At 31.5% G+C, this 6,209-nt stretch overlaps 1 non-coding gene across 1 annotated transcript; it reads left to right on the top strand.

The window, feature by feature from the left end:
* Positions 1–5,691: 5,691 nt before the first annotated feature.
* Positions 5,692–5,775, top strand: TRNAL-CAA (transfer RNA leucine (anticodon CAA)). The gene has a single exon. It is a non-coding gene; the product is annotated as a tRNA-Leu (tRNA).
* The last annotated feature ends 434 nt before the right edge of the window (positions 5,776–6,209 follow it).

Here is a 6,209-nt window from a genome sequence, read left to right on the forward strand (position 1 = left end):
TTTTTAGAAATTAGCTTAATCATCAATTAATAATTAATAATAATAAAAATATTTAAAAATTTAAGAAAAATATTCTCATCAATCTTTGGTGTGTTAGGTAACTTTTTTTAAAAGGATTCATAAAAATTCATTTAGTTTTGTCGAATTATGGTGTCCGTACACAAGCGTGGTATGGTCCTGAAACAAGCATTTGGAAAAAGTGGTTTTTAAAGATCCATACCAAAAAAATAATCTATCATATGGGTATACAAATAAATTACATATTAAAAAAGAAGATCCCAGGTAATCCAATTTTTATTTTTGGAGTTTTTTTATATTTAATCTCTAAATGCCTCAAATTTTGACATCAATTGACAAAATATTTCAAAAACAGGAAAAACGCTTCCACTTTTTGGCCAAAAGTGAGACCCAACTTCTTGCACTGACCCATATATCTTCTAAATGCATCTCCTAAATTCTTGCCAAAAAAATGAATTATGGAGCTAGTCTCCGAAAAAAGAATCCTATAACACAAAATTATATCACCCAATCAAAATAGAGAAAATAGTTTATAAAAATATAGGAAATTAACTAAATATTTGAAATATTCCAATTGTGAAAAAATAAATAGTTTTTATTGGTTGAATTAATTCACTAATTGAGAGAAACTAAATGTAATAGTATATTGCCCACAACAATTACAATAAAATAGATATATATAATATATTTTTTAAATACGAGATAAAAATGAGTAGATTTGTCTATCAAACTTTTGATTTTCTTAGAATAATTTTTTCAAGGGAAAGTTCCAATCATTTTCTGTGTTATATGTATATATTTTAAGAATATTGGTAATTATCAATTTTATGGGTGTTTTTATTTTGGTGTTCTCAACCAAATTTATTTTAGATTCTAAAATTAGAGATATTTTACTACCATGAAAGAAATTGTCCACATGAATAATAATTTATATTACTATTATAATTTATTATTTTTAATGTAGTTGTTTGACATACTTCTTTTTGAAAGCTATTATATCATATATTAATATAATTTACTTTGTAGAAGATTAAAAGATTATAATTAAGTAAATAACTACTTTGAATGTTGATTTAGATTATTAACATTAAATATATATCAATACATAATTTAATATATCTAAATATAAAATTAAATAAATTGAAATAAAGTAAGATTTGAATATTTCTTGTAATATTTCAAGAAATATTTCACTATTTGTATATGATATGTAATAGTACTTATTTTCGAATTTAAAAGCAGCTAAAAAACAAGAGGGCGGACCCTAACAAAAGAACCAGCAGATTACCACTATTGCTAATCAAGAAAAAACAACACTTGAAGGATCATTAAAAAAGTATTACCAGGCAACATATTACAATTGTCATCAACAATACTACTTAAGCATACTACTTAAGCTGTAAAAGTTTATAAACAAAGGCAGAACTTTAATATAATATTTGTAATAGTATTGAGGAAGAGTATTACTTCTTATTTAATTATTTTTTATTAGATTTTCTAATTAAAAGTCTATCAATAATCTAATGGGTCAATAGAAACTTTTTTTTGTGTAATTTTATTGATACTAATAATACAACCGTTGTAGTATATGTGCATTAGTATTTAATCAATAATGCTGAAAGGGAACATGTAAGGAGGCAATAGAGAAAATATTTTGCACTACACTTTGAAATGACCCCTTTTTTAATTTGTACATATCTATTCGACTAAACTATAAAATCTATATTTGATGCTTAGAGTTGTATTATTTTTTTATACTCTAAAAAACTATTATAATATTTATCTTTAAGGAGCTTAGAGTTGTGTTAAATCATAGTACAAATCTCAACCTCCATTGAGCTCTTGTTACATCTTCTTAACCTTCCACATTTGTACAAATCTCAACCTCCATTGAGCTCTTGTTACATCTTCTTAACCTTCCACATTTTTGGATAGGTCTACTACTAGAACACTGGTGATTGTCATATATGAAGAACAATCATATTAAATTAGTCTGTGATGGATGTCCAAGCCATGTTCCAAAGCTCCCTTTTGACTTCCATTTTGGGGCAGGCTGGGAGATTGCTGGATTTGTCTTTACATCTTCTACTTGCATTACATTTTTTTAAGAAATATTCAAAGCCTTTTTTCCACATATCCATTGTGTGTATATACTGCTATCATTGTAGTCCATGAGACCATGTTTCTTTCAAGCCTCACCAAGAGCACCATCTAATCATGGTATTCTACGACACCGATCATGGTTGAAGCGTTGCTTTGAAAAACTTCAAACTCTTCTGAAGAACACCATTATGTGCATATTCTGCAATCATTGCAATTAATGAAACCACATTTCTTTGAGGCATTTCATTGAAAAGTGTCAAGCCCTCATCAAACACACCATTTTGTGCATATCCTGCTATCATTGTATTCCACGACAAGAAATTCTTTTGTGGCATTTTATGAAACAGTTTGCGGCCTCTCTTTATACTTCCTCATTTTGCGTTCATATCTACCAAATCACTCACAATTACAATGTCTGACAAGAAACCACTTACAATATGTTTTCATCGATGGTATTTTTGCACAGGCTGGGAGGAAACTGTCAACTATTATAGAGTTTGGTTATATACCTTCCAATTACAGCTGCTAAAACAGCCGTCAAAACGTTCATTCGGAGTTTATCCTCAATCATTGCATTGGATGAGACCACAACTTGAGTGGACATTTTTTTTGAAAATCCCTGAAGCGTCGTTGATAATACCATATTGTGCATATCCTACAATCGTTATAGTCCATGTGACCAGTTTTCTTTGAGGTGTCTTGCCAAACAGTTCCCCTGCCTTTTTTAATACTTTTACAGTTTCAGTACATGTCTACCAAAGCACTCACAACTATAACATTTGACGGAGAGCCATTTTCCATTATGTTATAATGGACAGCCATGAATGTTGGCAAAGGTGAATTAATCAGGCTGGACATCGAGTTGTTGCATATTGTGGAACAGTATCAGTGCTACATGAGCATATCCACATCTTTTGTAAGATGGAATTAAAACATTCTATGAGAAGCCATTTTGTCAAACACTTTACGAACATTATCCAAGCCGTCGCACTTTAACTATCAATAAATAGCCCTGGCAATACCAAAAATTGAATCGACAACGAGCGAACGCCATGATCCTTGTTGCAGCCCGAAGACTTGAAAGCAAATCCACGAAAACCACCTAGACAAAACCAACAAAACAGTGCTGACACAACAATAAGGCTAATAGAGAAGGCAGCAAGAGACACTGATTGTTCGGAATACCGCAGAGGACATTACACAAGCGTAGTTGCAGACATAGAAGTAAATAACCTCGGAGAAGTGAGGAACCACATCGAACACATGCACAGTAAGATAATCCAACCACAAAAAACCAGCGGCAATGAGTAGGGACAGCTCAAAAAAGTCGAGAACCCCCATGCCATGGCAGCGGCTTAACTGGCACACTCGAAGCATTGAATAATAGTTTATAAAAGTGGGCGCAGCTACTATTAGTCAATAGCAGCCCAATGCATAAAGTGGCCCAAGCTATTGGCTAAGAGTGGTTGGGCTCACTGTTAGTCACTATTATAAAACGCTTGTGTGGCGGTTAAGCCCCGCCGTCCCCATGTCGTTGGTTAAGAGCAATTTCGACTTAATATTAAACTAGTGGAGGGCAATGAGGAGGGACAGCTCAAAAAAGTGGAGAACAATAAAGAGACACTCCATGCCCCCATGCCATGGCAGCGGCTTAGCTGGCACACTCAAAGAATTGAATAATAGTTTATAAAAGTGGGCGCAGCCACTATTAGTCAATAGCAGCCCAATGCATAAAGTGGCCCAAGCTATTGGCTAAGAGTGGTTGGGCTCACTATTAGTCACTATTATAAAATGTTTGTGTGGCAGTTAAGCCCCGCCGTCCCCATGTTGTTGGTTAAGAGCAATTTCGACTTAATATTAAACAAGTGGAGGACAATGAGTAGGGAGAGCTCAAAAAAGTTGAGAGCAATAAAGAGACTCTCCATGTCCCCATGCCATGGCAGTGGCATAAAAGTGTGCACAGCCACTATTAGTCAATAGCAGCCCAATGCATAAAGTGGGCCAAGCTATTGGCTAAGAGTGGTTGGGCCCACTGTTAGTCACTATTATCCAACACTTGTGTGGCGGTTAAGCCCCGCCCTCCCCATATTGTTGGTTAAAGAAGGGCTAAAAATAAGCAATTGAAGTTTTTTAATCTCCTATATATTTGTCTCTAATTTTGCTTTTAGATTTTTTTTTGCAAGATATACAATTAAAAATATAATTTTAAATAATATTTAATAAGATTACTTAAAATTATAAGCAACAAATGCTCTATGCATGGGGCCATCAACTCCACAAACCATGCCTGAAAAAGTTGTGCAAGAGTGCGCTAAGCAACAACATAGGGACTTGTCCTAAGTACCCCTTCACACAACACTAACAAAGTTAGATTGGAAGAAGTTTTCAAAATTATTTTTTCCTAATTTTCTGTGTAAAAATATATATTTTTACCCCTGGCAAAATTGGCATTAGTCAATCAAAAAATAAAAATTTCTAATTCATAATTAATTAAACTAGCAATTGCACACTTTTGTGCTTGCAATGACAAGTCAATAGGTGCGCGATAATTTTAAAAAAATTAAAATATAATCATATATGAATAAATTAGATTATTAATAATTTTAAATTTAAATAACATAATATTTACTAAAATATTTTAAATAGATTAATAAATATTATTTATTTGAATTCAATTTATCAAATATGAAAAAAATGATCATTTAAAAAAATCCCATCATAAAATCTATTATAAAAATTTATGAAAAATTAATAAGAGAAATATAAAAAATAATATGAAAAAATAACATCTCTAACAAATATTCTATTGACTAAATAAATTATAGAAAAACTAACAAATAATATTTAAAGAAAAAACTAAACTAATATTAAAAATTAATATAAAAAGTAAATTAAAATAATTTAAAAACTAAAATCTAAATCAATTTTAAAAATCAAAAATTAAATAAATAGAGATAAGCTAATGTGGAGATCACAAGTAATTATTTTTTAAATAAATAGGAAAAGAAAAACTAATATAAAATAATTTAAAATATTTTAAAAACTGAAATCTAATTCAATTTTAAAAATCTAAAATTAAATAAATAACAACATGAGCTAATGCGCAGATACAAGTAATTATTTTTATAAATAAATTTAAAAAGAAAAATAATCGCTGAAAATGGAGATAGCAACTAATAAATATTAAAACAAGAGTTAAAAGTGGAGTGAGATAAAAATTGTTCAGAAGGATTTACAATTTTTCAGCCAACTCACAACTTTTCCGACCAAAATTCAATTTTTAGAAACAAAGTTCTCACAAATAGCCTATCGACTAAACAATAAAATGATTTTTCAACTTAATATATTTTGATTGTAAAAATTAACACTCACTTACTCACCTTCATGCTCGTTAAAACATAAAAAATATACTACTCTTATAAATATCTTTAAAAAGCAATTAAATGAAGCACAAGCGTGTCTATTAAAATTGTATACAAATAACTTGAGTATAACTCTTGCAGTACGAAGAAATTCGTTAGACCACAAGGATATATATTAAATATGTTTTATTCAAAAGTATTCAATGAAGTCAGGATGGCCGAGAGGTCTAAGGCGCCAGACTCAAGTTCTGGTCCTCTAACGAGGGCGTGGGTTCAAATCCCACTTCTGACATTTTGATTTCGTTCAATTGATTTGATTTACACTATTAACATTTATGTACAATATCTATGTAGAGCGGAGGACTGTAGGGGGAAACAAAATCTCTGAGACATCCTTAGGTCGCTGGTTCGATTCCGGCAGGGCGGAATCATAGTTTTTTTTCCAAGAAAAGCATGTTTGGCGGTGCAAAACGAATCTGCGGTTGGCTCACAGATCAATATCGCCAAATCCGCGGAAAAGAAAAACAGTGCTTCGAAGATTAAAGTGAAAAAAAATTAAAATAATTTCGTGAGAGACAGTGCAAGACGTGTGAGATGTCATTGACTATTCGATCCAAAAAGGTTCCCCACACACAGAGTGCAGGTTGCAGAGACTCTGTGTTGTCGTTCCCATGTTGTCCACTGTATCTGATGTTGCACGCAACAAATATGCCACTTTGTCCCTCT

The sequence above is a fragment of the Cupressus sempervirens genome, chromosome 8, assembly GCF_028749045.1.
Source record: "Cupressus sempervirens isolate cs-2001-9-10 chromosome 8, ASM2874904v1, whole genome shotgun sequence".
Lineage (NCBI taxonomy): Eukaryota > Viridiplantae > Streptophyta > Pinopsida > Cupressales > Cupressaceae > Cupressus > Cupressus sempervirens.